The 23,709-nt window shown below is 46.8% G+C and overlaps 59 non-coding genes across 59 annotated transcripts; all 59 read right to left on the bottom strand.

Moving 5' to 3' along the window:
• Nucleotides 1-202: 202 nt before the first annotated feature.
• Nucleotides 203-276, bottom strand: TRNAT-AGU (transfer RNA threonine (anticodon AGU)). The gene has a single exon. It is a non-coding gene; the product is annotated as a tRNA-Thr (tRNA).
• Nucleotides 277-372: 96 nt separating this feature from the next.
• Nucleotides 373-446, bottom strand: TRNAT-AGU (transfer RNA threonine (anticodon AGU)). Its single transcript has one exon. It is a non-coding gene; the product is annotated as a tRNA-Thr (tRNA).
• A 96-nt stretch (nucleotides 447-542) lies between these two features.
• Nucleotides 543-616, bottom strand: TRNAT-AGU (transfer RNA threonine (anticodon AGU)). Its single transcript has one exon. It is a non-coding gene; the product is annotated as a tRNA-Thr (tRNA).
• Nucleotides 617-879: 263 nt separating this feature from the next.
• TRNAT-GGU (transfer RNA threonine (anticodon GGU)) lies at nucleotides 880-953 on the bottom strand. The gene has a single exon. It is a non-coding gene; the product is annotated as a tRNA-Thr (tRNA).
• Nucleotides 954-1,215: 262 nt separating this feature from the next.
• Nucleotides 1,216-1,289, bottom strand: TRNAT-AGU (transfer RNA threonine (anticodon AGU)). Its single transcript has one exon. It is a non-coding gene; the product is annotated as a tRNA-Thr (tRNA).
• A 95-nt stretch (nucleotides 1,290-1,384) lies between these two features.
• On the bottom strand, nucleotides 1,385-1,458 carry TRNAT-AGU (transfer RNA threonine (anticodon AGU)). The gene has a single exon. It is a non-coding gene; the product is annotated as a tRNA-Thr (tRNA).
• A 772-nt stretch (nucleotides 1,459-2,230) lies between these two features.
• TRNAT-AGU (transfer RNA threonine (anticodon AGU)) lies at nucleotides 2,231-2,304 on the bottom strand. Its single transcript has one exon. It is a non-coding gene; the product is annotated as a tRNA-Thr (tRNA).
• A 95-nt stretch (nucleotides 2,305-2,399) lies between these two features.
• Nucleotides 2,400-2,473, bottom strand: TRNAT-AGU (transfer RNA threonine (anticodon AGU)). The gene has a single exon. It is a non-coding gene; the product is annotated as a tRNA-Thr (tRNA).
• A 262-nt stretch (nucleotides 2,474-2,735) lies between these two features.
• On the bottom strand, nucleotides 2,736-2,809 carry TRNAT-GGU (transfer RNA threonine (anticodon GGU)). Its single transcript has one exon. It is a non-coding gene; the product is annotated as a tRNA-Thr (tRNA).
• Nucleotides 2,810-3,240: 431 nt separating this feature from the next.
• TRNAT-AGU (transfer RNA threonine (anticodon AGU)) lies at nucleotides 3,241-3,314 on the bottom strand. The gene has a single exon. It is a non-coding gene; the product is annotated as a tRNA-Thr (tRNA).
• Nucleotides 3,315-3,580: 266 nt separating this feature from the next.
• On the bottom strand, nucleotides 3,581-3,654 carry TRNAA-AGC (transfer RNA alanine (anticodon AGC)). Its single transcript has one exon. It is a non-coding gene; the product is annotated as a tRNA-Ala (tRNA).
• Nucleotides 3,655-3,919: 265 nt separating this feature from the next.
• On the bottom strand, nucleotides 3,920-3,993 carry TRNAT-AGU (transfer RNA threonine (anticodon AGU)). Its single transcript has one exon. It is a non-coding gene; the product is annotated as a tRNA-Thr (tRNA).
• A 1,448-nt stretch (nucleotides 3,994-5,441) lies between these two features.
• On the bottom strand, nucleotides 5,442-5,515 carry TRNAT-AGU (transfer RNA threonine (anticodon AGU)). The gene has a single exon. It is a non-coding gene; the product is annotated as a tRNA-Thr (tRNA).
• A 95-nt stretch (nucleotides 5,516-5,610) lies between these two features.
• TRNAT-AGU (transfer RNA threonine (anticodon AGU)) lies at nucleotides 5,611-5,684 on the bottom strand. Its single transcript has one exon. It is a non-coding gene; the product is annotated as a tRNA-Thr (tRNA).
• A 603-nt stretch (nucleotides 5,685-6,287) lies between these two features.
• On the bottom strand, nucleotides 6,288-6,361 carry TRNAT-AGU (transfer RNA threonine (anticodon AGU)). The gene has a single exon. It is a non-coding gene; the product is annotated as a tRNA-Thr (tRNA).
• Nucleotides 6,362-6,625: 264 nt separating this feature from the next.
• TRNAT-AGU (transfer RNA threonine (anticodon AGU)) lies at nucleotides 6,626-6,699 on the bottom strand. Its single transcript has one exon. It is a non-coding gene; the product is annotated as a tRNA-Thr (tRNA).
• A 264-nt stretch (nucleotides 6,700-6,963) lies between these two features.
• TRNAT-GGU (transfer RNA threonine (anticodon GGU)) lies at nucleotides 6,964-7,037 on the bottom strand. Its single transcript has one exon. It is a non-coding gene; the product is annotated as a tRNA-Thr (tRNA).
• A 96-nt stretch (nucleotides 7,038-7,133) lies between these two features.
• TRNAI-AAU (transfer RNA isoleucine (anticodon AAU)) lies at nucleotides 7,134-7,207 on the bottom strand. The gene has a single exon. It is a non-coding gene; the product is annotated as a tRNA-Ile (tRNA).
• A 96-nt stretch (nucleotides 7,208-7,303) lies between these two features.
• On the bottom strand, nucleotides 7,304-7,377 carry TRNAT-AGU (transfer RNA threonine (anticodon AGU)). Its single transcript has one exon. It is a non-coding gene; the product is annotated as a tRNA-Thr (tRNA).
• A 601-nt stretch (nucleotides 7,378-7,978) lies between these two features.
• TRNAT-AGU (transfer RNA threonine (anticodon AGU)) lies at nucleotides 7,979-8,052 on the bottom strand. The gene has a single exon. It is a non-coding gene; the product is annotated as a tRNA-Thr (tRNA).
• A 96-nt stretch (nucleotides 8,053-8,148) lies between these two features.
• Nucleotides 8,149-8,222, bottom strand: TRNAT-AGU (transfer RNA threonine (anticodon AGU)). Its single transcript has one exon. It is a non-coding gene; the product is annotated as a tRNA-Thr (tRNA).
• A 263-nt stretch (nucleotides 8,223-8,485) lies between these two features.
• On the bottom strand, nucleotides 8,486-8,559 carry TRNAT-GGU (transfer RNA threonine (anticodon GGU)). The gene has a single exon. It is a non-coding gene; the product is annotated as a tRNA-Thr (tRNA).
• A 262-nt stretch (nucleotides 8,560-8,821) lies between these two features.
• Nucleotides 8,822-8,895, bottom strand: TRNAT-AGU (transfer RNA threonine (anticodon AGU)). Its single transcript has one exon. It is a non-coding gene; the product is annotated as a tRNA-Thr (tRNA).
• Nucleotides 8,896-8,990: 95 nt separating this feature from the next.
• Nucleotides 8,991-9,064, bottom strand: TRNAT-AGU (transfer RNA threonine (anticodon AGU)). The gene has a single exon. It is a non-coding gene; the product is annotated as a tRNA-Thr (tRNA).
• Nucleotides 9,065-10,003: 939 nt separating this feature from the next.
• On the bottom strand, nucleotides 10,004-10,077 carry TRNAT-GGU (transfer RNA threonine (anticodon GGU)). The gene has a single exon. It is a non-coding gene; the product is annotated as a tRNA-Thr (tRNA).
• A 604-nt stretch (nucleotides 10,078-10,681) lies between these two features.
• TRNAA-AGC (transfer RNA alanine (anticodon AGC)) lies at nucleotides 10,682-10,755 on the bottom strand. The gene has a single exon. It is a non-coding gene; the product is annotated as a tRNA-Ala (tRNA).
• A 265-nt stretch (nucleotides 10,756-11,020) lies between these two features.
• TRNAT-AGU (transfer RNA threonine (anticodon AGU)) lies at nucleotides 11,021-11,094 on the bottom strand. The gene has a single exon. It is a non-coding gene; the product is annotated as a tRNA-Thr (tRNA).
• Nucleotides 11,095-11,527: 433 nt separating this feature from the next.
• On the bottom strand, nucleotides 11,528-11,601 carry TRNAT-AGU (transfer RNA threonine (anticodon AGU)). The gene has a single exon. It is a non-coding gene; the product is annotated as a tRNA-Thr (tRNA).
• A 603-nt stretch (nucleotides 11,602-12,204) lies between these two features.
• On the bottom strand, nucleotides 12,205-12,278 carry TRNAT-AGU (transfer RNA threonine (anticodon AGU)). The gene has a single exon. It is a non-coding gene; the product is annotated as a tRNA-Thr (tRNA).
• Nucleotides 12,279-12,543: 265 nt separating this feature from the next.
• On the bottom strand, nucleotides 12,544-12,617 carry TRNAT-AGU (transfer RNA threonine (anticodon AGU)). The gene has a single exon. It is a non-coding gene; the product is annotated as a tRNA-Thr (tRNA).
• Nucleotides 12,618-12,712: 95 nt separating this feature from the next.
• Nucleotides 12,713-12,786, bottom strand: TRNAT-AGU (transfer RNA threonine (anticodon AGU)). The gene has a single exon. It is a non-coding gene; the product is annotated as a tRNA-Thr (tRNA).
• Nucleotides 12,787-12,881: 95 nt separating this feature from the next.
• TRNAT-AGU (transfer RNA threonine (anticodon AGU)) lies at nucleotides 12,882-12,955 on the bottom strand. The gene has a single exon. It is a non-coding gene; the product is annotated as a tRNA-Thr (tRNA).
• A 768-nt stretch (nucleotides 12,956-13,723) lies between these two features.
• On the bottom strand, nucleotides 13,724-13,797 carry TRNAT-AGU (transfer RNA threonine (anticodon AGU)). The gene has a single exon. It is a non-coding gene; the product is annotated as a tRNA-Thr (tRNA).
• A 267-nt stretch (nucleotides 13,798-14,064) lies between these two features.
• On the bottom strand, nucleotides 14,065-14,138 carry TRNAA-AGC (transfer RNA alanine (anticodon AGC)). Its single transcript has one exon. It is a non-coding gene; the product is annotated as a tRNA-Ala (tRNA).
• Nucleotides 14,139-14,405: 267 nt separating this feature from the next.
• Nucleotides 14,406-14,479, bottom strand: TRNAT-AGU (transfer RNA threonine (anticodon AGU)). The gene has a single exon. It is a non-coding gene; the product is annotated as a tRNA-Thr (tRNA).
• A 96-nt stretch (nucleotides 14,480-14,575) lies between these two features.
• On the bottom strand, nucleotides 14,576-14,649 carry TRNAT-AGU (transfer RNA threonine (anticodon AGU)). The gene has a single exon. It is a non-coding gene; the product is annotated as a tRNA-Thr (tRNA).
• A 435-nt stretch (nucleotides 14,650-15,084) lies between these two features.
• TRNAT-AGU (transfer RNA threonine (anticodon AGU)) lies at nucleotides 15,085-15,158 on the bottom strand. The gene has a single exon. It is a non-coding gene; the product is annotated as a tRNA-Thr (tRNA).
• A 263-nt stretch (nucleotides 15,159-15,421) lies between these two features.
• Nucleotides 15,422-15,495, bottom strand: TRNAT-GGU (transfer RNA threonine (anticodon GGU)). Its single transcript has one exon. It is a non-coding gene; the product is annotated as a tRNA-Thr (tRNA).
• A 431-nt stretch (nucleotides 15,496-15,926) lies between these two features.
• On the bottom strand, nucleotides 15,927-16,000 carry TRNAT-AGU (transfer RNA threonine (anticodon AGU)). The gene has a single exon. It is a non-coding gene; the product is annotated as a tRNA-Thr (tRNA).
• A 267-nt stretch (nucleotides 16,001-16,267) lies between these two features.
• TRNAA-AGC (transfer RNA alanine (anticodon AGC)) lies at nucleotides 16,268-16,341 on the bottom strand. The gene has a single exon. It is a non-coding gene; the product is annotated as a tRNA-Ala (tRNA).
• Nucleotides 16,342-16,607: 266 nt separating this feature from the next.
• On the bottom strand, nucleotides 16,608-16,681 carry TRNAT-AGU (transfer RNA threonine (anticodon AGU)). The gene has a single exon. It is a non-coding gene; the product is annotated as a tRNA-Thr (tRNA).
• Nucleotides 16,682-16,778: 97 nt separating this feature from the next.
• Nucleotides 16,779-16,852, bottom strand: TRNAT-AGU (transfer RNA threonine (anticodon AGU)). The gene has a single exon. It is a non-coding gene; the product is annotated as a tRNA-Thr (tRNA).
• Nucleotides 16,853-17,117: 265 nt separating this feature from the next.
• TRNAT-AGU (transfer RNA threonine (anticodon AGU)) lies at nucleotides 17,118-17,191 on the bottom strand. The gene has a single exon. It is a non-coding gene; the product is annotated as a tRNA-Thr (tRNA).
• A 1,449-nt stretch (nucleotides 17,192-18,640) lies between these two features.
• TRNAT-AGU (transfer RNA threonine (anticodon AGU)) lies at nucleotides 18,641-18,714 on the bottom strand. Its single transcript has one exon. It is a non-coding gene; the product is annotated as a tRNA-Thr (tRNA).
• Nucleotides 18,715-18,809: 95 nt separating this feature from the next.
• On the bottom strand, nucleotides 18,810-18,883 carry TRNAA-AGC (transfer RNA alanine (anticodon AGC)). Its single transcript has one exon. It is a non-coding gene; the product is annotated as a tRNA-Ala (tRNA).
• A 264-nt stretch (nucleotides 18,884-19,147) lies between these two features.
• On the bottom strand, nucleotides 19,148-19,221 carry TRNAT-AGU (transfer RNA threonine (anticodon AGU)). The gene has a single exon. It is a non-coding gene; the product is annotated as a tRNA-Thr (tRNA).
• Nucleotides 19,222-19,562: 341 nt separating this feature from the next.
• Nucleotides 19,563-19,636, bottom strand: TRNAA-AGC (transfer RNA alanine (anticodon AGC)). The gene has a single exon. It is a non-coding gene; the product is annotated as a tRNA-Ala (tRNA).
• A 95-nt stretch (nucleotides 19,637-19,731) lies between these two features.
• Nucleotides 19,732-19,805, bottom strand: TRNAT-AGU (transfer RNA threonine (anticodon AGU)). Its single transcript has one exon. It is a non-coding gene; the product is annotated as a tRNA-Thr (tRNA).
• A 95-nt stretch (nucleotides 19,806-19,900) lies between these two features.
• Nucleotides 19,901-19,974, bottom strand: TRNAT-AGU (transfer RNA threonine (anticodon AGU)). The gene has a single exon. It is a non-coding gene; the product is annotated as a tRNA-Thr (tRNA).
• Nucleotides 19,975-20,069: 95 nt separating this feature from the next.
• TRNAT-AGU (transfer RNA threonine (anticodon AGU)) lies at nucleotides 20,070-20,143 on the bottom strand. Its single transcript has one exon. It is a non-coding gene; the product is annotated as a tRNA-Thr (tRNA).
• A 602-nt stretch (nucleotides 20,144-20,745) lies between these two features.
• Nucleotides 20,746-20,819, bottom strand: TRNAT-AGU (transfer RNA threonine (anticodon AGU)). Its single transcript has one exon. It is a non-coding gene; the product is annotated as a tRNA-Thr (tRNA).
• Nucleotides 20,820-21,421: 602 nt separating this feature from the next.
• On the bottom strand, nucleotides 21,422-21,495 carry TRNAT-AGU (transfer RNA threonine (anticodon AGU)). Its single transcript has one exon. It is a non-coding gene; the product is annotated as a tRNA-Thr (tRNA).
• Nucleotides 21,496-21,836: 341 nt separating this feature from the next.
• On the bottom strand, nucleotides 21,837-21,910 carry TRNAT-AGU (transfer RNA threonine (anticodon AGU)). The gene has a single exon. It is a non-coding gene; the product is annotated as a tRNA-Thr (tRNA).
• Nucleotides 21,911-22,006: 96 nt separating this feature from the next.
• TRNAA-AGC (transfer RNA alanine (anticodon AGC)) lies at nucleotides 22,007-22,080 on the bottom strand. Its single transcript has one exon. It is a non-coding gene; the product is annotated as a tRNA-Ala (tRNA).
• A 264-nt stretch (nucleotides 22,081-22,344) lies between these two features.
• TRNAT-AGU (transfer RNA threonine (anticodon AGU)) lies at nucleotides 22,345-22,418 on the bottom strand. Its single transcript has one exon. It is a non-coding gene; the product is annotated as a tRNA-Thr (tRNA).
• A 95-nt stretch (nucleotides 22,419-22,513) lies between these two features.
• On the bottom strand, nucleotides 22,514-22,587 carry TRNAT-AGU (transfer RNA threonine (anticodon AGU)). The gene has a single exon. It is a non-coding gene; the product is annotated as a tRNA-Thr (tRNA).
• A 263-nt stretch (nucleotides 22,588-22,850) lies between these two features.
• TRNAT-AGU (transfer RNA threonine (anticodon AGU)) lies at nucleotides 22,851-22,924 on the bottom strand. The gene has a single exon. It is a non-coding gene; the product is annotated as a tRNA-Thr (tRNA).
• A 434-nt stretch (nucleotides 22,925-23,358) lies between these two features.
• Nucleotides 23,359-23,432, bottom strand: TRNAT-AGU (transfer RNA threonine (anticodon AGU)). The gene has a single exon. It is a non-coding gene; the product is annotated as a tRNA-Thr (tRNA).
• A 95-nt stretch (nucleotides 23,433-23,527) lies between these two features.
• TRNAT-AGU (transfer RNA threonine (anticodon AGU)) lies at nucleotides 23,528-23,601 on the bottom strand. The gene has a single exon. It is a non-coding gene; the product is annotated as a tRNA-Thr (tRNA).
• Nucleotides 23,602-23,709: the final 108 nt, after the last annotated feature.

The raw sequence follows: 23,709 nt of genomic DNA on the forward strand, positions 1-23,709 counted from the left end.
AAAAACTAGAGAGACGTTTGTCTTTACTCTCGAGGCACCGGTGAGATTCGAACTCACGATCACCTGTTTACTACACAGGCGCTTTAACTAACTAAGCCACAGCGCCCGCGACGCGTCTTGTTCAGGCAGTGACACCATCTGAAGTATTTCGAACTATACTTCGAAAATAAAAAAACTAGAGAGACGTTAGTCTTGACTCTCGAGGCACCGGTGAGATTCGAACTCACGATCTCCTGTTTACTAGACAGGCGCTTTAACCAACTAAGCCACGGCACCTGCGCAGCGTCTGGTTCAGGCAGTGACACCATCAGAAGTATTTCGAAGTAAACTTCGAAAACAAAAAAACTAGAGAGACGTTAGTCTTGACTCTCGAGGCACCGGTGAGATTCGAACTCACGATCTCCTGTTTACTAGACAGGCGCTTTAACCAACTAAGCCACGGCACCCGCGCAGCGTCTGGTTCAGGCAGTGACACCATCAGAAGTATTTCGAACTAAACTTCGAAAACAAAAAAACTAGAGAGACGTTTGTCTTGACTCTCGAGGCACCGGTGAGATTCGAACTCACGATCTCCTGTTTACTAGACAGGCGCTTTAACTAACTAAGCTACGGCGCCTGCGCAGCGTTTTGTTCAGGCAGTGACACCATCAGAAGTATTTCGAACTAAACTTCGAAAACAAAAGTACTGAAAGTTGGGCGAGTTGGTACTCGATCATGACTTCTTTGCGCAAAGACGTACACGGACACAAGGAAAAGAGGCAAACAACACGGGCGCCCGTGTTGTTTGCCTCTTTTCCTTGTGTCCGTGTACGTGTTTGCGCAAAAAAGTCATGAATGTTCGAAAACAAAAAACTAGAGAGACGTCAGTCTTGACTCCCGAGGCACCGGTGAGATTCGACCTCACGATCTCCTGTTTACCAGACAGGCGCTTTAACTAACTAAGCCACGGCGCCTGCAGCGTCTTGTTCAGGCAGTGACACCATCAGAAGTATTTCGAACTATACTTCGAAAACAAAAAACTAGAGAGACGTTAGTCTTGACTCTCGAGGCACCAGTGAGATTCGAACTCGTAATCTTCTGTTTACTAGACAGGCGCTTTAACCAACTGAGCCACGGCGCCTGCGCAGCCTATTGTTCAGGCAGTGACACCATCAGAAGTATTTCGAACTAAACTTCAAAAACAAAAAACTAGAGAGACGTTAGTCTTGACTCCCGAGGCACCGGTGAGATTCGAACTCACGATCTCCTGTTTACTAGACAGGCGCTTTAACTAACTAAGCCACGGCACCTGCGCAGCGTCTTCTTCAGGCAGTGACACCATCTGAAGTATTTCGAACTATACTTCGAAAACAAAAAACTAGAGAGACGTTAGTCTTGACTCTCGAGGCACCAGTGAGATTCGAACTCACGATCTCCGGTTTACTAGACAGGCGCTTTAACCAACTAAGCCACGGCGCCCGCGCAGCGTCTTGTTCAGGCAGTGACACCATCAGAAGCATTTAGATCTAAACTTCGAAAACAAAAAACTAGACAGACGTTTGTCTTGACTCTCGTGGCACCGGTGAGATTCGAACAAATGATCTCCTGTTTACTAGACATGCGTTTTAACCAACTAAGCCACGGCGCCTGCGCAGCGTCTTGTTCAGGCAGTGACACCAACAGAAGTATTTCGAAGTAAACTTCGAAAACAAAAAACTAGAGAGCCGTTTGTCTTGACTCTCGAGGCACCGGTGAGATTCGAACTCACGATATCTTGTTTACTAGACAGGCGCTTTAACTAACTGAGCCACGGCGCCTGCGCAGCGCCTTGTTCAGTCAGTGACACCATCAGAAGTATTTCGAACTAAACTTCGAAAACAAAAAGCTAGAGAGATGTTTGTCTTGACTCTCGAGGCACCGGTGAGATTCGAACTTACGATCTCCTGTTTACTAGACAGGCGCTTTAACCAACTAAGCCACGGCACCTGTGCAGCGTCTTGTTCAGGAAGTGACACCATCAGAACTATTTCGGACTAAACTTCGAAAACAAAAAACTAGAGAGACGTTAGTCTTGACTCCCGAGGCACCGGTGACATTCGAACTCACGATCACCTGTTTACTAGACAGGCGCTTTAACTAACCAAGCCACAGCGCCTGCGCAGCGTCATGTTCAGGCAGTGACACCATCTGAAGTATTTCGAACTATACTTCGAAAACAAAAAAACTAGAGAGACGTTAGTCTTGACTCTCGAGGCACCGGTGAGATTCGAACTCACGATCTCCTGTTTACTAGACAGGCGCTTTAACCAACTAAGCCACAGCGCCTGCGCAGCGTCTTGCTCAGGAAGTGACACCATCAGAAGTATTTCGAACTATACTTCGAAAACAAAAAACTAGAGAGACGTTAGTCTTGACTCTCGAGGCACCGGTGAGATTCGAACTCACGATCTCCTGTTTACTAGACAGGCGCTTTAACTAACTAAGCTACGGCGCCTGCGCAGCGTTTTGTTCAGGCAGTGACACCATCAGAAGTATTTCGAACTAAACTTCGAAAACAAAAGTACTGAAAGTTGGGCGAGTTGGTACTCGATCATGACTTCTTTGCGCAAAGACGTACACGGACACAAGGAAAAGAGCAAACAACACGGGCGCCCGTGTTGTTTGCCTCTTTTCCTTGTGTCCGTGTACGTGTTTGCGCAAAAAAGTCATGAATGTTCGAAAACAAAAAACTAGAGAGACGTCAGTTTTGACTCCCGAGGCACCGGTGAGATTCGACCTCACGATCTCCTGTTTACCAGACAGGCGCTTTAACTAACTAAGCCACGGCGCCTGCAGCGTCTTGTTCAGGCAGTGACACCATCAGAAATATTTCGAACTATACTTCGAAAACAAAAAACTAGAGAGACGTTAGTCTTGACTCTCGAGGCACCGGTGGGATTCGAACTCATAATCTTCTGTTCACTAGTCAGGCGCTTTAACCAACTGAGCCACGGCGCCTGCGCAGCCTGTTGTTCAGGCAGTGACACCATCAGAAGTATTTTGAACTAAACTTCGAAAACAAAAAGCTTGAGAGATGTTTGTCTTGACTCTCGAGGCACCGGTGAGATTTGAACACACGATCTCCTGTTTACTAGACAGGCACTTTAACCAACTAAGCCATGGCACCTGTGCAGCGTCTTGTTCAGGCAGTGACACCATCAGAAGTATCTCGAACTAAACTTCAAAAACAAAAAACTAGAGAGACGTTAGTCTTGACTCCCGAGGCACCGGTGAGATTCGAACTCACGATCTCCTGTTTACTAGACAGGCGCTTTTACCAACTAAGCCATGGCGCCTGCGCAGCGTCTTGTTCAGGCAGTGACACCATCAGAAGTATTTCGAACTAAACTTCGAAAACAAAAAACTAGAGAGACGTTTGTCTTGACTCTCGAGGCACCGGTGAGATTCGAACTCACGATCTCCGGTTTACTAGACAGGCGCTTTAACCAAATAAGCCACGGCGCCTGCGCAGCGTCTTGTTTAGGCAGTGACACCATTAGAAGTATTTCGAACAATACTTCGAAAACAAAAAAAACTAGATAGACGTTAGTCTTGACTCTCGAGGCACCGGTGAGATTCGAACTCACGATCTCCTGTTTGCTAGACAGGCGCTTTAACCAACTAAGCCACGGCGCCCGCGCAGCGTCTTGTTCAGGCAGTGACCCCATCAGAAGCATTTAGAACTAAACTTCGAAAACAAAATCTAGACAGACGTGTGTCTTGACTCTCGTGGCACCGGTGAGATTCGAACAAATGATCTCCTGTTTACTACACATGCGCTTCAACCAACTAAGCCTCGGCGCCTGCGCAGCGTCTTGTTCAGGCAGTGACACCAACAGAAGTATTTCGAAGTAAACTTCGAAAACAAAAAACCAGAGAGAGCCGTTTGTCTTGACTCTCGAGGCACCGGTGAGATTCGAACTCACGATCTCCTGTTTACTAGACAGGCGCTTTAACTAACTAAGCCACGGTGCCTGCGCAGCGTCTTGTTCAGGCAGTGACACCATCTGAAGTATTTCGAACTATACTTCGAAAACAAAAAAACTAGAGAGACGTTTGTCTTGACACTCGAGGCACCGGTGAGATTCGAACTCACAATCTCCGGTTTACTAGACAAGCGCTTCAACCAAATAGGCCACGGCGCCTGCGCAGAGTCTTGTTCAGGCAGTGACACCATCAGAAGTATTTCGAACTAAACTTCGAAAACAAAAGTACTGAAAGTTGGGCGAGTTCGTACTCGATCATGACTTCTTTGCGCAAACACGTACACGGACACTAGGAAAAGAGGCAAACAACACGGGCGCCCGTGTTGTTTCCCTCTTTTCCTTGTGTCCGTGTACGTGTTTGCGCAAAGAAGTCATGAATGTTCGAAAACAAAAAACTAGAGAGACGTTAGTCTTGACTCCCGAGGCACCGGTGAAATTCTAACTCACGATCTCTTGTTTACTAGACAGGCGCTTTACCTAACTAAGCCACGGCGCCTGCGCAGCGTCTTGTTCAGGCAGTGACACCATCAGAAGTATTTCGAACTAAACTTCAAAAACAAAAAACTAGAGAGACGTTTGTCTTGACTCTCGAGGCACCGGTGAGATTCGAACTCATGATCTCCAGTTTACTAGACCGGCGCTTTAACCAACTAATCCACGGCGCCTGCGCAGCCTGTTGTTCAGGCAGTGACACCATCAGAAGTATTTCGAACTAAACTTCGAAAACAAAAAATTACAGAGAAATTTGTCTTGTCTCTCGAGGTACTGGTGAGATTCGAGCTCACTATCTCCTGTTTACTAGACAGGTGAGATAACGAACTAAGACACGGTGACTGCGCAGCATCTTCTTCAGGCAGTGACACCATTAAAAGCATTTTAAATTATACTTCAAAAACAAAAAAACTAGTAAGACCTTTGTCTTGACTCTCGAGGCACAGGTGAGATTCGAACTCACGATCTTCCTCTTACTAGACAGGCGCTTTAACTAACTAAGCCACAGCGCCTGCGCAGCATCTTGTTCAGGCAGTGACACCATCAGAATTATTTCGAACTAAACTTCGAAAACAAAAAACTAGACAGACGTTTGTCTTGACTCTCGTGGCACCGGTGAGATTCGAACAAATGATCCCCTGTTTACTAGACATGCACTTTAACCAACTAAGCCACGGCGCCTGCGCAGCGTCTTGTTCAGGCAGTGACACCAACAGAAGTATTTCGAAGTAAACTTCGAAAACAAAAAACTAGAGAGCCGTTTGTCTTGACTCTCGAGGCACCGGTGAGATTCGAACTCACGATCTCTTGTTTACTAGACAGGCGCTTTAACTAACTGAGCCACGGCGCCTGCGCAGCGCCTTGTTCAGTCAGTGACAACATCAGAAGTATTTCGAACTAAACTTCGAAAACAAAAAGCTAGAGAGATGTTTGTCTTGACTCTCGAGGCACCGGTGAGATTCGAACTCATGATCTCCTGTTTACTAGACAGGCGCTTTAACCAACTAAGCCACGGCACCTGTGCAGCGTCTTGTTCAGGAAGTGACACCATCAGAAATATTTCGAACTAAACTTCGAAAACAAAAAACTAGAGAGACGTTAGTCTTGACTCCCGAGGCACCGGTGAGATTCGAACTCACGATCACCTGTTTACTAGACAGGCGCTTTAACTAACTAAGCCACGGCGCCAGCGCAGCGTCTTGTTCGGGCAGTGACACCATCAGAAGTATTTCGAACTAAACTTCGAAAACAAAAAACTAGAGAGACGTTTGTCTTTACTCTCGAGGCACCGGTGAGATTCGAACTCACGATTTCTTGTTTACTAGGCAGGCGCTTTAACCAACTAAGCCATGGCGCCTGCGCGGCGTCTCGTTGAGGCAGTGACACCATTAGAAGTATTTCGAACTATACTTCGAAAACAAAAAATTAGAGAGAAATTTGTCTTGTCTCTCGAGGTACCGGTGAGATTCGAGCTCACTATCTCCTGTTTACTAGACAGGTGAGATAACAAACTAAGACACGGTGACTGCGCAGCATCTTCTTCAGGCAGTGACACCATTAGAAGCATTTTAAATTATGCTTCAAAAACAAAAAAACTAGAGAAAGGTTTGTCTTGACTCTCGAGGCACCGGTGAGATTCAAACTCACGATATCCTGTTTACTAGACAGGCGCTTTAACTAGAGAAGCCACGGCGCCTGCGCAGCGTTTTGTTCAGGCAGTGACACCATCAGAATTATTTGGAACTATACTTCGAAAACAAAAAACTAGAGAGACGTTAGTCTTCACTCTCGAGGCACCGGTGAGATTCGAATTCACGATCTCCTGTTCACTAGACAGGTGCTTTAACCAACTAAGCCACGGCGCCCGCGCAGCGTCTTGTTCAGGCAGTGACACCATCAGAAGCATTTAGAACTAAACTTCGAAAACAAAAAACTAGACAGACGTTTGTCTTGACTCTCGTGGCACCGGTGAGATTCGAACAAATGATCTCCTGTTTACTAGACATGCGCTTTAACCAACTAAGTCACGGCGCCTGCGCAGCGTCTTGTTCAGGCAGTGACACCAACAGAAGTATTTCGAAGTAAACTTCGAAAACAAAAAACTAGAGAGCCGTTTGTCTTGACTCTCGAGGCACCGGTGAGATTCGAACTCACGATCTCCTGTTTACTAGACAGGCGCTTTAACTAACTGAGCCACGGCGCCTGCGCAGCGCCTTGTTCAGTCAGTGACACCATCAGAAGTATTTCGAACTAAACTTCGAAAACAAAAAGCTCGAGAGATGTTTGTCTTGACTCTCGAGGCACCGGTGAGATTCGAACTCATGATCTCCTGTTTACTAGACTGGCGCTTTAACCAACTAAGCCACAGCACCTGCGCAGCATCTTGTTCTGGCAGTGACACCATCAGAATTATTTCGAACAAAACTTCGAAAACAAAAAACTAGAGAGACGTTTGTCTTGACTCTCGAGGCACCGGTGAGATTCGAACTCACGATCTCCTGTTTACCAGACAGGCGGTTTAACCAACTAAGCCACGGCACCTGTGCAGCGTCTTGTTCAGGAAGTGACACCATCAGAACTATTTCGAACTAAACTTCGAAAACAAAAAAACTAGAGAGATGTTAGTCTTGACTCCCGAGGCACCGGTGAGATTCGAACTCACGATCACCTGTTTATTACACAGGCGCTTTAACTAACTAAGCCACAGCGCCCGCGACGCGTCTTGTTCAGGCAGTGACACCATCTGAAGTATTTCGAACTATACTTCGAAAACAAAAAAACTAGAGAGACGTTAGTCTTGACTCTCGAGGCACCGGTGAGATTCGAACTCACGATCTCCTGTTTACTAGACAGGCGCTTTAACCAACTAAGCTACGGCGCCTGCGCAGCGTCTGGTTCAGGCAGTGACACCATCAGAAGTATTTCGAACTAAACTTCGAAAACAAAAAACTAGAGAGACGTCAGTCTTGACTCCCGAGGCACCGGCGAGATTCGAACTCACGATCTCTTGTTTACCAGACAGGCGCTTTAACTAACTAAGCCACGGCGTCTGCAGCGTCTTGTTCAGGCAGTGACACCATCAGAAGTATTTCGAACTGTACTTCAAAAACAAAAAACTAGAGAGACGTTAGTCTTGACTCTCGAGGCACCGGTGAGATTCGAACTCACGATCTCCTGTTTACTAGACAGGCGGTTTAACCAACTAAGCCACGGCACCTGTGCAGCGTCTTGTTCAGGAAGTGACACCATCAGAACTATTTCGAACTAAACTTTGAAAACAAAAAACTAGAGAGACGTTAGTCTTGACTCCCGAGGCACCGGTGAGATTCGAACTCACGATCACCTGTTTACTACACAGGCGCTTTAACTAACTAAGCCACAGCGCCCGCGACGCGTCTTGTTCAGGCAGTGACACCATCTGAAGTATTTCGAACTATACTTCGAAAACAAAAAAACTAGAGAGACGTTAGTCTTGACTCTCGAGGCACCGGTGAGATTCGAACTCACGATCTCCTGTTTACTAGACAGGCGCTTTAACCAACTAAGCCACGGCACCTGCGCAGCGTCTGGTTCAGGCAGTGACACCATCAGAAGTATTTCGAACTAAACTTCGAAAACAAAAAAACTAGAGAGACGTTTGTCTTGACTCTCGAGGCACCGGTGAGATTCGAACTCACGATCTCCTGTTTACTAGACAGGCGCTTTAACTAACTAAGCTACGGCGCCTGCGCAGCGTTTTGTTCAGGCAGTGACACCTTCAGAAGTATTTCGAACTAAACTTCGAAAACAAAAGTACTGAAAGTTGGGCGAGTTGGTACTCGATCATGACTTCTTTGCGCAAAGACGTACACGGACACAAGGAAAAGAGGCAAACAACACGGGCGCCCGTGTTGTTTGCCTCTTTTCCTTGTGTCCGTGTACGTGTTTGCGCAAAAAAGTCATGAATGTTCGAAAACAAAAAACTAGAGAGACGTCAGTCTTGACTCCCGAGGCACCGGTGAGATTCGACCTCACGATCTCCTGTTTACCAGACAGGCGCTTTAACTAACTAAGCCACGGCGCCTGCAGCGTCTTGTTCAGGCAGTGACACCATCACAAGTATTTCGAACTATACTTCGAAAACAAAAAACTAGAGAGACGTTAGTCTTGACTCTCGAGGCACCAGTGAGATTCGAACTCGTAATCTTCTGTTTACTAGACAGGCGCTTTAACCAACTGAGCCACGGCGCCTGCGCAGCCTATTGTTCAGGCAGTGACACCATCAGAAGTATTTCGAACTAAACTTCAAAAACAAAAAACTAGAGAGACGTTAGTCTTGACTCCCGAGGCACCGGTGAGATTCGAACTCACGATCTCCTGTTTACTAGACAGGCGCTTTAACTAACTAAGCCACGGCACCTGCGCAGCGTCTTCTTCAGGCAGTGACACCATCTGAAGTATTTCGAACTATACTTCGAAAACAAAAAACTAGAGAGACGTTAGTCTTGACTCTCGAGGCACCAGTGAGATTCGAACTCACGATCTCCGGTTTACTAGACAGGCGCTTTAACCAACTAAGCCACGGCGCCCGCGCAGCGTCTTGTTCAGGCAGTGACACCATCAGAAGCATTTAGATCTAAACTTCGAAAACAAAAAACTAGACAGACGTTTGTCTTGACTCTCGTGGCACCGGTGAGATTCGAAAAAATGATCTCCTGTTTACTAGACATGCGTTTTAACCAACTAAGCCACGGCGCCTGCGCAGCGTCTTGTTCAGGCAGTGACACCAACAGAAGTATTTCGAAGTAAACTTCGAAAACAAAAACTAGAGAGCCGTTTGTCTTGACTCTCGAGGCACCGGTGAGATTCGAACTCACGATCTCTTGTTTACTAGACAGGCGCTTTAACTAACTGAGCCACGGCGCCTGCGCAGCGCCTTGTTCAGTCAGTGACACCATCAGAAGTATTTCGAACTAAACTTCGAAAACAAAAAAGCTAGAGAGATGTTTGTCTTGACTCTCGAGGCACCGGTGAGATTCGAACTTACGATCTCCTGATTACTAGACAGGCGCTTTAACCAACTAAGCCACGGCACCTGTGCAGCGTCTTGTTCAGGAAGTGACACCATCAGAAATATTTCGGACTAAACTTCGAAAACAAAAAACTAGAGAGACGTTTGTCTTGACTCTCGAGGCACCGTTGAGATTCGAACTCACGATCTCCTGTTTACTAGACAGGCGCTTTAACTAAAGAAGCATCGGCGCCTGCGCAGCGTTTTGTTCAGGCAGTGACACCATCAGAAGTATTTCGAACTAAACTTCGAAAACAAAAGTACTGAAAGTTGGGCGAGTTGGTACTCGATCATGACTTCTTTGCGCAAAGACGTACACGGACACAAGGAAAAGAGGCAAACAACACGGGCGCCCGTGTTGTTTGCCTCTTTTCCTTGTGTCCGTGTACGTGTTTGCGCAAAAAAGTCATGAATGTTCGAAAACAAAAAACTAGAGAGACATCAGTTTTGACTCCCGAGGCACCGGTGAGATTCGACCTCACGATCTCCTGTTTACCAGACAGGCGCTTTAACTAACTAAGCCACGGCGCCTGCAGCGTCTTGTTCAGGCAGTGACACCATCAGAAATATTTCGAACTATACTTCGAAAACAAAAAACTAGAGAGACGTTAGTCTTGACTCTCGAGGCACCGGTGGGATTCGAACTCATAATCTTCTGTTCACTAGTCAGGCGCTTTAACCAACTGAGCCACGGCGCCTGCGCAGCCTGTTGTTCAGGCAGTGACACCATCAGAAGTATTTTGAACTAAACTTCGAAAACAAAAAGCTTGAGAGATGTTTGTCTTGACTCTCGAGGCACCGGTGAGATTTGAACACACGATCTCCTGTTTACTAGACAGGCACTTTAACCAACTAAGCCATGGCACCTGTGCAGCGTCTTGTTCAGGCAGTGACACCATCAGAAGTATCTCGAACTAAACTTCAAAAACAAAAAACTAGAGAGACGTTAGTCTTGACTCCCGAGGCACCGGTGAGATTCGAACTCACGATCTCCGGTTTACTAGACAGGCGCTTTAACCAAATAAGCCACGGCGCCTGCGCAGCATCTTGTTTAGGCAGTGACACCATTAGAAGTATTTCGAACAATACTTCGAAAACAAAAAAAAAACTAGATAGACGTTAGTCTTGACTCTCGAGGAACCGGTGAGATTCGAACTCACGATCTCCTGTTTGCTAGACAGGCGCTTTAACCAACTAAGCCACGGCGCCCGCGCAGCGTCTTGTTCAGGCAGTGACCCCATCAGAAGCATTTAGAACTAAACTTCGAAAACAAAATCTAGACAGACGTATGTCTTGACTCTCGTGGCACCGGTGAGATTCGAACAAATGATCTCCTGTTTACTACACATGCGCTTCAACCAACTAAGCAACGGCGCCTGCGCAGCGTCTTGTTCAGGCAGTGACACCAACAGAAGTATTTCGAAGTAAACTTCGAAAACAAAAAACCAGAGAGAGCCGTTTGTCTTGACTCTCGAGGCACCGGTGAGATTCGAACTCACGATCTCCTGTTTACTAGACAGGCGCTTTAACTAACTAAGCCACGGTGCCTGCGCAGCGTCATGTTCAGGCAGTGACACCATCTGAAGTATTTCGAACTAAACTTCGAAAACAAAAGTACTGAAAGTTGGGCGAGTTCGTACTCGATCATGACTTCTTTGCGCAAACACGTACACGGACACTAGGAAAAGAGGCAAACAACACGGGCGCCCGTGTTGTTTGCCTCTTTTCCTTGTGTCCGTGTACGTGTTTGCGCAAAGAAGTCATGAATGTTCGAAAACAAAAAACTAGAGAGACGTTAGTCTTGACTCCCGAGGCACCGGTGAAATTCGAACTCACGATCTCTTGTTTACTAGACAGGCGCTTTACCTAACTAAGCCACGGCGCCTGCGCAGCGTCTTGTTCAGGCAGTGACACCATCAGAAGTATTTCGAACTAAACTTGAAAAACAAAAAAACTAGAGAGACGTTTGTCTTGACTCTCGAGGCACCGGTGAGATTCGAACTCATGATCTCCAGTTTACTAGACCGGCGCTTTAACCAACTAAGCCACGGCGCCTGCGCAGCCTGTTGTTCAGGCAGTGACACCATCAGAAGTATTTCGAACTAAACTTCGAAAACAAAAAATTACAGAGAAATTTGTCTTGTCTCTCGAGGTACTGGTGAGATTCGAGCTCACTATCTCCTGTTTACTAGACAGGTGAGATAACGAACTAAGACACGGTGACTGCGCAGCATCTTCTTCAGGCAGTTACACCATTAAAAGCATTTTAAATTATACTTCAAAAACAAAAAAACTAGTAAGACCTTTGTCTTGACTCTCGAGGCACAGGTGAGATTCGAACTCACGATCTTCCTCTTACTAGACAGGCGCTTTAACTAACTAAGCCACAGCGCCTGCGCAGCATCTTGTTCAGGCAGTGACACCATCAGAATTATTTCGAACTAAACTTCGAAAACAAAAAACTAGACAGACGTTTGTCTTGACTCTCGTGGCTCCGGTGAGATTCGAACAAATGATCTCCTGTTTACTAGACATGCACTTTAACCAACTAAGCCACGGCGCCTGCGCAGCGTCTTGTTCAGGCAGTGACACCAACAGAAGTATTTCGAAGTAAACTTCGAAAACAAAAAACTAGAGAGCCGTTTGTCTTGACTCTCGAGGCACCGGTGAGATTCGAACTCATGATCTCCTGTTTACTAGACAGGCGCTTTAACCAACTGAGCCACGGCGCCTGCGCAGCGTCTTGCTCAGGAAGTGACACCATCAGAACTATTTCGGACTAAACTTCGAAAACAAAAAACTAGAGAGACGTTAGTCTTGACTCCCGAGGCACCGGTGACATTCGAACTCACGATCACCTGTTTACTAGACAGGCGCTTTAACTAACTAAGCCACAGCGCCTGCGCAGCGTCATGTTCAGGCAGTGACACCATCTGAAGTATTTCGAACTATACTTCGAACACAAAAAAACTAGAGAGACGTTAGTCTTGACTCTCGAGGCACCGGTGAGATTCGAACTCACGATCTCCTGTTTACTAGACAGGCGCTTTAACCAACTAAGCCACAGCGCCTGCGCAGCGTCTTGCTCAGGAAGTGACACCATCAGAAGTATTTAGAACTATACTTCGAAAACAAAAAACTAGAGAGACGTTTGTCTTGACTCTCGAGGCACCGGTGAGATTCGAACTCATGATCTCCTGTTTACTAGACAGGCGCTTTAACCAACTAAGCCACGGCGCCTGCGCAGCGTCTTGCTCAGGAAGTGACACCATCAGAAGTATTTCGAACTATATTTCGAAAACAAAAAACTAGAGAGACGTTAGTCTTGACTCTCGAGGCACCGGTGAGATTCGAACTCACGATCTCCTGTTTACTAGACAGGCGCTTTAACTAACTAAGCTACGGCGCCTGCGCAGCGTTTTGTTCAGGCAGTGACACCATCAGAAGTATTTCGAACTAAACTTCGAAAACAAAAGTACTGAAAGTTGGGCGAGTTGGTACTCGATCATGACTTCTTTGCGCAAAGACGTACACGGACACAAGGAAAAGAGGCAAACAACACGGGCGCCCGTGTTGTTTGCCTCTTTTCCTTGTGTCCGTGTACGTGTTTGCGCAAAAAAGTCATGAATGTTCGAAAACAAAAAACTAGAGAGACGTCAGTTTTGACTCCCGAGGCACCGGTGAGATTCGACCTCACGATCTCTTGTTTACCAGACAGGCGCTTCAACTAACTAAGCCACGGCGCCTGCAGCGTCTTGTTCAGGCAGTGACACCATCAGAAGTATTTCGAACTATACTTCGAAAACAAAAAACTAGAGAGACGTTAGTCTTGACTCTCGAGGCACCGATGGGATTCGAACTCATAATCTTCTGTTCACTAGTCAGGCGCTTTAACCAACTGAGCCACGGCGCCTGCGCAGCCTGTTGTTCAGGCAGTGACACCATCAGAAGTATTTTGAACTAAACTTCGAAAACAAAAAGCTTGAGAGATGTTTGTCTTGACTCTCGAGGCACCGGTGAGATTTGAACACACGATCTCCTGTTTACTAGACAGGCACTTTAACCAACTAAGCCATGGCACCTGTGCAGCGTCTTGTTCAGGCAGTGACACTATCAGAAGTATCTCGAACTAAACTTCAAAAACAAAAAACTAGAGAGACGTTAGTCTTGACTCCCGAGGCACCGGTGAGATTCGAACTCACGATCTCCTGTTTACTAGACAGGCGCTTTAACCAACTAAGCCATGGCGCCTGCGCAGCGTCTTGTTCAGGCAGTGACACCATCAGAAGTATTTCGAACTAAACTTCGAAAACAAAAAACTAGAGAGATGTTTGTCTTTACTCTCGAGGCACCGGTGAGATTCGAACTCACGATCTCCGGTTTACTAGACAGGCGCTTTAACCAAATAAGCCACGGCGCCTGCGCAGCGTCTTGTTCAGGCAGTGACACCATTAGAAGTATTTCGAACAACACTTCGAAAACAAAAAAAAACTAGAGAGACGTTAGTCTTGACTCTCGTGGCACCGGTGAGATTCGAACTCACGATCTCCTGTTTGCTAGACAGGCGCTTTAACCAACTAAGCCACGGCGCCCGCGCAGCGTCTTGTTCAGGCAGTGACCCCATCAGAAGCATTTAGAACTAAACTTCGAAAACAAAATCTAGACAGACGTTAGTCTTGACTCTCGAGGCACCGGTGAGATTCGAACTCACGATCTCCGGTTTACTAGACAGGCGCTTTAACCAAATAAGCCACGGCGCCTGCGCAGCGTCTTGTTCAGGCAGTGACACCATTAGAAGTATTTCGAACAATACTTCGAAAACAAAAAAAAAACTAGAGAGACGTTAGTCTTGACTCTCGTGGCACCGGTGAGATTCGAACTCACGATCACCTGTTTACTAGACAGGCGCTTTAACTAACTAAGCCACAGCGCCTGCGCAGCGGCTTGTTCAGGCAGTGACACCATCTGAAGTATTTCGAACTATACTTCGAAAACAAAAAAACTAGAGAGACGTTAGTCTTGACTCTCGAGGCACCGGTGAGATTCGAACTCACGATCTCCTGTTTACTAGACAGGCGCTTTAACCAACTAAGCCACGGCGCCTGCGCAGCGTCTTGTTCAGGCAGTGACACCATCAGAAGTATTTCGAACTAAACTTCGAAAACAAAAAAACTAGAGAGACGTTTGTCTTGACTCTCGAGGCACCGGTGAGATTCGAACTCATGATATCCTGTTTACTAGAAAGGTGCTTTAACCAACTAAGCCACGGCGCCTGCGCAGCGTCTTGCTCAGGAAGTGACACCATCAGAAGTATTTCGAACTAAACTTCAAAAACAAAAAAACTTGAGAGACGTTTGTCTTGACTCTCGAGGCACCGGTGACATTCGAACTCATGATCTCCGGTTTACTAGACAGGCGCTTTAACCAACTAAGCCACGGCGCCTGCGTAGCGTCTTGCTCAGGAAGTGACACCATCAGAAGTATTTCGAACTATACTTCGAAAACAAAAAACTAGAGAGACGTTAGTCTTGACTCTCGAGGCACCGGTGAGATTCGAACTCACGATCTCCTGTTTACTAGACAGGCGCTTTAACTAACTAAGCTACGGCGCCTGCGCAGCGTTTTGTTCAGGCAGTGACACCATCAGAAGTATTTCGAACTAAACTTCGAAAACAAAAGTACTGAAAGTTGGGCGAGTTGGTACTCGATCATGACTTCTTTGCGCAAAGACGTACACGGACACAAGGAAAAGAGGCAAACAACACGGGCGCCCGTGTTGTTTGCCTCTTTTCCTTGTGTCCGTGTACGTGTTTGCGCAAAAAAGTCATGAATGTTCGAAAACAAAAAACTAGAGAGACGTCAGTTTTGACTCCCGAGGCACCGGTGAGATTCGACCTCACGATCTCCTGTTTACCAGACAGGCGCTTCAACTAACTAAGCCACGGCGCCTGCAGCGTCTTGTTCAGGCAGTGACACCATCAGAAGTATTTCGAACTATACTTCGAAAACAAAAAACTAGAGAGACGTTAGTCTTGACTCTCGAGGCACCGATGGGATTCGAACTCATAATCTTCTGTTCACTAGTCAGGCGCTTTAACCAACTGAGCCACGGCGCCTGCGCAGCCTGTTGTTCAGGCAGTGACACCATCAGAAGTATTTTGAACTAAACTTCGAAAACAAAAAGCTTGAGAGATGTTTGTCTTGACTCTCGAGGCACCGGTGAGATTTGAACACACGATCTCCTGTTTACTAGACAGGCACTTTAACCAACTAAGCCATGGCACCTGTGCAGCGTCTTGTTCAGGCAGTGACACTATCAGAAGTATCTCGAACTAAACTTCAAAAACAAAAAACTAGAGAGACGTTAGTCTTGACTCCCGAGGCACCGGTGAGATTCGAACTCACGATCTCCTGTTTACTAGACAGGCGCTTTAACCAACTAAGCCATGGCGCCTGCGCAGCGTCTTTTTCAGGCAGTGACACCATCAGAAGTATTTCGAACTAAACTTCGAAAACAAAAAACTAGAGAGATGTTTGTCTTTACTCTCGAGGCACCGGTGAGATTCGAACTCACGATCTCCGGTTTACTAGACAGGCGCTTTAACCAAATAAGCCACGGCGCCTGCGCAGCGTCTTGTTCAGGCAGTGACACCATTAGAAGTATTTCGAACAACACTTCGAAAACAAAAAAAAACTAGAGAGACGTTAGTCTTGACTCTCGTGGCACCGGTGAGATTCGAACTCACGATCTCCTGTTTGCTAGACAGGCGCTTTAACCAACTAAGCCACGGCGCCCGCGCAGCGTCTTGTTCAGGCAGTGACCCCATCAGAAGCATTTAGAACTAAACTTCGAAAACAAAATCTAGACAGACGTTAGTCTTGACTCTCGAGGCACCGGTGAGATTCGAACTCACGATCTCCGGTTTACTAGACAGGCGCTTTAACCAAATAAGCCACGGCGCCTACGCAGCGTCTTGTTCAGGCAGTGACACCATTAGAAGTATTTCGAACAATACTTCGAAAACAAAAAAAAACTAGAGAGACGTTAGTCTTGACTCTCGTGGCACCGGTGAGATTCGAACTCACGATCACCTGTTTACTAGACAGGCGCTTTAACTAACTAAGCCACAGCGCCTGCGCAGCGGCTTGTTCAGGCAGTGACACCATCTGAAGTATTTCGAACTATACTTCGAAAACAAAAAAAACTAGAGAGACGTTAGTCTTGACTCTCGAGGCACCGGTGAGATTCGAACTCACGATCTCCTGTTTACTAGACAGGCGCTTTAACCAACTAAGCCACGGCGCCTGCGCAGCGTCTTGTTCAGGCAGTGACACCATCAGAAGTATTTCGAACTAAACTTCGAAAACAAAAAAACTAGAGAGACGTTTGTCTTGACTCTCGAGGCACCGGTGAGATTCGAACTCATGATATCCTGTTTACTAGAAAGGCGCTTTAACCAACTAAGCCACGGCGCCTGCGCAGCGTCTTGCTCAGGAAGTGACACCATGAGAAGTATTTCGAACTATACTTCGAAAACAAAAAGCTAGAGAGATGTTTGTCTTGACTCTCGAGGCACCGGTGAGATTCGAACTCACGATCTCCTGTTTACTAGACAGGCGCTTTAACCAACTAAGCCACGACACCTGTGCAGCGTCTTGTTCAGGAAGTGACACCATCAGAACTATTTGGAAATTAACTTCGAAAACAAAAAACTAGAGAGACGTTAGTCTTGACTCCCGAGGCACCGGTGAGATTCGAACTCACGATCACCTGTTTACTAGACAGGCGCTTTAGCTAACTAAGCCACAGCGCCTGCGCAGCGGCTTGTTCAGGCAGTGACACCATCTGAAGTATTTCGAACTATACTTCGAAAACAAAAAAACTAGAGAGACGTTAGTCTTGACTCTCGTGGCACCGGTGAGATTCGAACAAATGATCTCCTGTTTACTAGACATGCGCTTTAACCAACTAAGCCACGGCGCCTGCGCAGCGTCTTGTTCAGGCAGTGACACCAACAGAAGTATTTCGAAGTAAACTTCGAAAACAGAAAACTAGAGAGCCGTTTGTCTTGACTCTCGAGGCACCGGTGAGATTCGAACTCACGATCTCTTGTTTACTAGACAGGCGCTTTAACTAACTGAGCCACGGCGCCTGCGCAGCGCCTTGTTCAGGCAGTGACACCATCAGAAGTATTTCGAACTAAACTTCAAAAACAAAAAAACTTGAGAGACGTTTGTCTTGACTCTCGAGGCACCGGTGACATTCGAACTCATGATCTCCGGTTTACTAGACAGGCGCTTTAACCAACTAAGCCACGGCGCCTGCGTAGCGTCTTGCTCAGGAAGTGACACCATCAGAAGTATTTCGAACTATACTTCGAAAACAAAAAACTAGATAGACGTTAGTCTTGACTCTCGTGGCACCGGTGAGATTCGAACAAATGATCTCCTGTTTACTAGACATGCGCTTTAACCAACTAAGCCACGGCGCCTGCGCAGCGTCTTGTTCAGGCAGTGACACCAACAGAAGTATTTCGAAGTAAACTTCGAAAACAGAAAACTAGAGAGCCGTTTGTCTTGACTCTCGAGGGACCGGTGAGATTCGAACTCACGATCTCTTGTTTACTAGACAGGCGCTTTAACTAACTGAGCCACGGCGCCTGCGCAGCGCCTTGTTCAGTCAGTGACACCATCAGAAGTATTTCGAACTAAACTTCGAAAACAAAAAAACTAGAGAGACGTTTGTCTTGACTCTCGAGGCACTGGTGAGATTCGAACTCATGATGTCCTGTTTACTAGACAGGCGCTTTAACCAACTAAGCCACGGCGCCTGCGCAGCGTCTTGCTCAGGCAGTGACACCATCAGAAGTATTTCGAACTAAACTTTGAAAACAAAAAAGTAGAGAGACGTTTGTCTTGACTCTCGAGGCACCGCTGAGATTCGAACTCACGATCTCCTGTTCACTAGACATGCGCTTTAACCAACTAAGCCACGGCGCCTGCGCTGCGTCTTGTTCAGGCAGTGACACCAACAGAAGTATTTCGAAGTAAACTTCGAAAACAAAAACTAGAGAGCCGTTTGTCTTGACTCTCGAGGCACCGGTGAGATTCGAACTCACGATCTCCTATTTACTAGACAGGCGCTTTAACTAACTGAGCCACGGCGCCTGCGCAGCGCCTTGTTCAGTCAGTGACACCATCAGAAATTTTTCGAACTAAACTTCGAAAACAAAAAGCTAGAGAGATGTTTGTCTTGACTCTCGAGGCACCGGTGAGATTCGAACTCACGATCTCCTGTTTGCTAGACAGGCGCTTTAACCAACTAAGCCACGACAGCTGTGCAGCGTCTTGTTCAGGAAGTGACACCATCAGAACTATTTGGAAATTAACTTCGAAAACAAAAAACTAGAGAGACGTTAGTCTTGACTCCCGAGGCACCGGTGAGATTCGAACTCACGATCACCTGTTTACTAGACAGGCGCTTTAGCTAACTAAGCCACAGCGCCTGCGCAGCGGCTTGTTCAGGCAGTGACACCATCTGAAGTATTTCGAACTATACTTCGAAAACAAAAAGCTAGAGAGATGTTTGTCTTGACTCTCGAGGCACCGGTGAGATTCGAACTCACGATCTCCTGTTTACTAGACAGGCGCTTTAACCAACTAAGCCACGACACCTGTGCAGCGTCTTGTTCAGGAACTCACGATCTCCTGTTTACTAGACAGGCGCTTTAACCAACTAAGCCACGACACCTGTGCAGCGTCTTGTTCAGGAAGTGACACCATCAGAACTATTTGGAAATTAACTTCGAAAACAAAAAACTAGAGAGACGTTAGTCTTGACTCCCGAGACACCGGTGAGATTCGAACTCACGATCACCTGTTTACTAGACAGGCGCTTTAGCTAACTAAGCCACGGCGCCTGCGCAGCGTCTTGTTCAGGCAGAGACACCATCAAAAGTATTTCGAACTAAACTTCGAAAACAAAAAAACTTGAGAGACGTTTGTCTTGACTCTCGAGGCACCGGTGAGATTCGAACTCACGATCTCCTGTTTGCTAGACAGGCGCTTTAACCAACTAAGCCACGGCGCCCGCGCAGCGTCTTGTTCAGGCAGTGACACCATCAGAAGCATTTAGAACTAAACTTCGAAAACAAAAAACTAGAGAGACGTTTGTCTTGACTCTCGAGGCACCGGTGAGATTCGAACTCACGATCTCCTGTTCACTAGACATGCGCTTTAACCAACTAAGCCACGGCGCCTGCGCTGCGTCTTGTTCAGGCAGTGACACCAACAGAAGTATTTCGAAGTAAACTTCGAAAACAAAAAACTAGAGAGCCGTTTGTCTTGACTCTCGAGGCACCGGTGAGATTCGAACTCACGATCTCCTGTTTACTAGACAGGCGCTTTAACTAACTGAGCCACGGCGCCTGCGCAGCGCCTTGTTCAGTCAGTGACACCATCAGAAGTATTTCGAACTAAACTTCGAAAACAAAAAGCTAGAGAGATGTTTGTCTTGACTCTCGAGGCACCGGTGAGATTCGAACTCACGATCTCCTGTTTACTAGACAGGCGCTTTAACCAACTAAGCCACGGCGCCTGCGCAGCGTCTTGCTCAGGAAGTGACACCATCAGAAGTATTTCGAACTATACTTCGAAAACAAAGAACTAGAGAGACGTTAGTCTTGACTCTCGTGGCACCGGTGAGATTCGAACAAATGATCTCCTGTTTACTAGACATGCGCTTTAACCAACTAAGCCACGGCGCCTGCGCAGCGTCTTGTTCAACAGTGACACCAACAGAAGTATTTCGAAGTAAACTTCGAAAACAAAAAACTAGAGAGCCGTTTGTCTTGACTCTCGAGGCACCGGTGAGATTCGAACTCACGATGTCTTGTTTACTAGACAGGCGCTTTAACTAACTGAGCCACGGCGCCTGCGCAGCGCCTTGTTCACTCAGTGACACCATCAGAAGTATTTCGAACTAAACTTCGAAAACAAAAAAACTAGAGAGACGTTTGTCTTGACTCTCGAGGCACCGGTGAGATTCGAACTCATGATGTCCTGTTTACTGGACAGGCGCTTTAACCAACTAAGCCACGGCGCCTGCGCAGCGTCTTGCTCAGGCAGTGACACCATCAGAAGTATTTCGAACTAAACTTCGAAAACAAAAAACTAGAGAGACGTTTGTCTTGACTCTCGAGGCACCGGTGAGATTCGAACTCACGATCTCCTGTTTACTAGACAGGCGCTTTAACTAACTGAGCCACGGCGCCTGCGCAGCGCGTTGTTCAGTCAGTGACACCATCAGAAGTATTTCGAACTAAACTTCGAAAACAAAAAGCTAGAGAGATGTTTGTCTTGACTCTCGAGGCACCGGTGAGATTCGAACTCACGATCTCCTGTTTACTAGACAGGCGCTTTAATTAACTAAGCCACGACACCTGTGCAGCGTCTTGTTCAGGAAGTGACACCATCAGAACTATTTGGAAATTAACTTCGAAAACAAAAAACTAGAGAGACGTTAGTCTTGACTCCCGAGGCACCGGTGAGATTCGAACTCACGATCACCTGTTTACTAGACAGGCGCTTTAGCTAACTAAGCCACAGCGCCTGCGCAGCGGCTTGTTCAGGCAGTGACACCATCTGAAGTATTTCGAACTATACTTCGAAAACACAAAGCTAGAGAGATGTTTGTCTTGACTCTCGAGGCACCGGTGAGATTCGAACTCACGATCAACTGTTTACTAGACAGGCGCTTTAGCTAACTAAGCCACAGCGCCTGCGCAGCGGCTTGTTCAGGCAGTGACACCATCTGAAGTATTTCGAACTATACTTCGAAAACAAAAAGCTAGAGAGATGTTTGTCTTGACTCTCGAGGCACCGGTGAGATTCGAACTCACGATCTCCTGTTTACTAGACAGGCGCTTTAACCAACTAAGCCACGACACCTGTGCAGCGTCTTGTTCAGGAACTCACGATCTCCTGTTTACTAGACAGGCGCTTTAACCAACTAAGCCACGACACCTGTGCAGCGTCTTGTTCAGGAAGTGACACCATCAGAACTATTTGGAAATTAACTTCGAAAACAAAAAACTAGAGAGACGTTAGTCTTGACTCCCGAGACGCCGGTGAGATTCGAACTCACGATCACCTGTTTACTAGACAGGCGCTTTAGCTAACTAAGCCACAGCGCCTGCGCAGCGGCTTGTTCAGGCAGTGACACCATCTGAAGTATTTCGAACTATACTTCGAAAACAAAAAAACTAGAGAGACGTTAGTCTTGACTCTCGAGGCACCGGTGAGATTCGAACTCACGATCTCCTGTTTACTAGACAGGCGCTTTAACCAAATAAGCCACGGCGCCTGCGCAGCGTCTTGTTCAGGCAGAGACACCATCAAAAGTATTTCGAACTAAACTTCGAAAACAAAAAAACTTGAGAGACGTTTGTCTTGACTCTCGAGGCACCGGTGAGATTCGAACTCACGATCTCCTGTTTGCTAGACAGGCGCTTTAACCAACTAAGCCACGGCGCCCGCGCAGCGTCTTGTTCAGGCAGTGACACCATCAGAAGCATTTAGAACTAAACTTCGAAAACAAAAAACTAGAGAGACGTTTGTCTTGACTCTCGAGGCACCGGTGAGATTCGAACTCACGATCTCCTGTTCACTAGACATGCGCTTTAACCAACTAGGCCACGGCGGCTGCGCTGCGTCTTGTTCAGGCAGTGACACCAACAGAAGTATTTCGAAGTAAACTTCGAAAACAAAAAACTAGAGAGCCGTTTGTCTTGACTCTCGAGGCACCGGTGAGATTCGAACTCACGATCTCCTGTTTACTAGACAGGCGCTTTAACTAACTGAGCCACGGCGCCTGCGCAGCGCCTTGTTCAGTCAGTGACACCATCAGAAGTATTTCGAACTAAACTTCGAAAACAAAAAGCTAGAGAGATGTTTGTCTTGACTCTCGAGGCACCGGTGAGATTCGAACTCACGATCTCCTGTTTACTAGACAGGCGCTTTAACCAACTAAGCCACGGCGCCTGCGCAGCGTCTTGCTCAGGAAGTGACACCATCAGAAGTATTTCGAACTATACTTCGAAAACAAAGAACTAGAGAGACGTTAGTCTTGACTCTCGTGGCACCGGTGAGATTCGAACAAATGATCTCCTGTTTACTAGACATGCGCTTTAACCAACTAAGCCACGGCGCCTGCGCAGCGTCTTGTTCAACAGTGACACCATCAGAAGTATTTCGAACTAAACTTCGAAAACAAAAAACTAGAGAGACGTTTGTCTTGACTCTCGAGGCACCGGTGAGATTCGAACTCACGATCTCCTGTTTACTAGACAGGCACTTTAACTAACTGAGCCACGGCGCCTGCGCAGCGCCTTGTTCAGTCAGTGACACCATCAGAAGTATTTCGAACTAAACTTCGAAAACAAAAAGCTAGAGAGATGTTTGTCTTGACTCTCGAGGCACCGGTGAGATTCGAACTCACGATGTCTTGTTTACTAGACAGGCGCTTTAACTAACTGAGCCACGGCGCCTGCGCAGCGCCTTGTTCAGTCAGTGACACCATCAGAAGTATTTCGAACTAAACTTCGAAAACAAAAAAACTAGAGAGACGTTTGTCTTGACTCTCGAGGCACCGGTGAGATTCGAACTCATGATGTCCTGTTTACTGGACAGGCGCTTTAACCAACTAAGCCACGGCGCCTGCGCAGCGTCTTGCTCAGGCAGTGACACCATCAGAAGTATTTCGAACTAAACTTCGAAAACAAAAAACTAGAGAGACGTTTGTCTTGACTCTCGAGGCACCGGTGAGATTCGAACTCACGATCTCCTGTTTACTAGACAGGCGCTTTAACTAACTGAGCCACGGCGCCTGCGCAGCGCGTTGTTCAGTCAGTGACACCATCAGAAGTATTTCGAACTAAACTTCGAAAACAAAAAGCTAGAGAGATGTTTGTCTTGACTCTCGAGGCACCGGTGAGATTCGAACTCACGATCTCCTGTTTACTAGACAGGCGCTTTAACCAACTAAGCCACGACACCTGTGCAGCGTCTTGTTCAGGAAGTGACACCATCAGAACTATTTGGAAATTAACTTCGAAAACAAAAAACTAGAGAGACGTTAGTCTTGACTCCCGAGGCACCGGTGAG

This window comes from Rhipicephalus microplus, chromosome 5, assembly GCF_043290135.1.
Source record: "Rhipicephalus microplus isolate Deutch F79 chromosome 5, USDA_Rmic, whole genome shotgun sequence".
NCBI lineage: Eukaryota > Metazoa > Arthropoda > Arachnida > Ixodida > Ixodidae > Rhipicephalus > Rhipicephalus microplus.